The sequence below is a fragment of the Cyprinodon variegatus genome, unplaced genomic scaffold (assembly GCF_000732505.1).
Source record: "Cyprinodon variegatus isolate N-32 unplaced genomic scaffold, C_variegatus-1.0 Scaffold440, whole genome shotgun sequence".
Classification (NCBI taxonomy): domain Eukaryota; kingdom Metazoa; phylum Chordata; class Actinopteri; order Cyprinodontiformes; family Cyprinodontidae; genus Cyprinodon; species Cyprinodon variegatus.
The window spans coordinates 93,872-95,349 of NW_015150893.1; the positions used below are offsets into that span (position 1 = coordinate 93,872).

Here is a 1,478-nt window from a genome sequence, read left to right on the forward strand (position 1 = left end):
ACAGATTAAATGATTTGCAAAAAAAATCATTAATTGCAGCCATAGTTTCATGTGTCAACTTAATAATAAAACAGAACAGTGATTTGACAGACCGCTAGTGTGAATATAAAGGATCAATAACCAAGAAATCTGCAGCAGTGGCTCAAAGCGTTCAAATAAAAACCAAAAAACAGATCAGTGATAAGTCTGAAGTGATTCTTTGCCAGCATAGTTTTAAGATGGGAGAAAAGATGATGATCATAACTCATGAAACAGTGAGAGGTATCTCCCAAAACTTACCACAGAAAGTTGGCAGTGAACAATATGCAGTTCTGGTAAATCAGTTTGGAAACCCTCACAAGCAACACAAAGAAATCTGTGGAAAATAACAGGAATCATGAGAATTAGTTTGAACTTTTCTTCTTACATTTGGAAACAGAAGGCTTCTTTACAAACTACAGCAGTCTTTTTGATTCTGTGGATGGAGCGGTCACATGTGAGCCTCCGGATACCAACCCACTCCAATGTGGTCTTACCACGATCATATGAAAGCTAACTTTACACATAATCTGTTTTAAAGCAGCTGCCCAGATGTTCCGATGAAAAACATCCAACCGGATGTAGTTCATCATCTTCAGACCAACACAGTGACTTTTTTATTTGATTAGGTTCTTCTAAGTTGAAACCCATCATCTCAAAGGAAGCGTCTAGTCACAGGCGGTTCTGGTGACGCCACAGAGCCTGAGGTAAACGTACTGGATTTTCTTTCAACATTTTCCTCTTTATTTGCAACTTGTGCTTTGTCAAAGCTTTAGCAAAACATCTGAGCATGTGATAACACTCCAAGGCTTTCAGGACAATCTGGCAAAACTAAACACCAGTAAGGAGTTTGTGAGGAAGATTAGAAAGGCAAACTTTCATTAGAAACATCAGCTGATGACTGGGAACCAAACAGCTCTCTGTTCCATTAAGCTCTGACCAACAGACCTGCTGCATCACTCACTACTTCTACTGCAAAAAAGGACAGCGTATTACGCCTTTATACTGCACGTATCGTCACTTTACAGGGAAATCGTGTTAATATTTAAGTTGTTATGAGCAGAATGAAGCGTTTTATGTGTGCAAAAACCAATGAAATAGAAAACAGGTCACATTATAAAAACCTTCATAATGGTTAAAGTTTTGTAGAAAATATCTCTGTCACGTATGTTTGGGGCATCGTCCTGCTAAAACCACATCACATGTCAAAATCTTTCAGTTATTAAGTTTATTTATTTCACAGCTGATCAGACTTATTTGCTGCAGAGGTGTCAAGCAACAAAGTACAAATACTTCCTTACTTAAGTAGAAATGTTGGCTATCGATACTTTTAAGGAGTCATTATTTTTCAAACAACTTTATACTTCTACTGCTTACATTTTTTCTTCTTACATTTAAAGGAATAGTACACCCAAAACATGATTAGCCTTCATTTTCTACTCACCCCCATGCTGAACAAC

At 37.3% G+C, this 1,478-nt stretch overlaps 1 protein-coding gene across 1 annotated transcript in view; it reads right to left on the reverse strand.

The window, feature by feature from the left end:
• The window catches only part of mtmr3 (myotubularin related protein 3), a 65,019-nt gene that overhangs the window by 61,037 nt on the left and 2,504 nt on the right, over positions 1-1,478 (reverse strand). Inside the window, exon 2 of the mRNA XM_015388879.1 lies at positions 280-355. The gene's annotated coding sequence lies outside the window, so the exon portion shown is untranslated. The remainder of the gene's footprint in view (positions 1-279; positions 356-1,478) is intronic.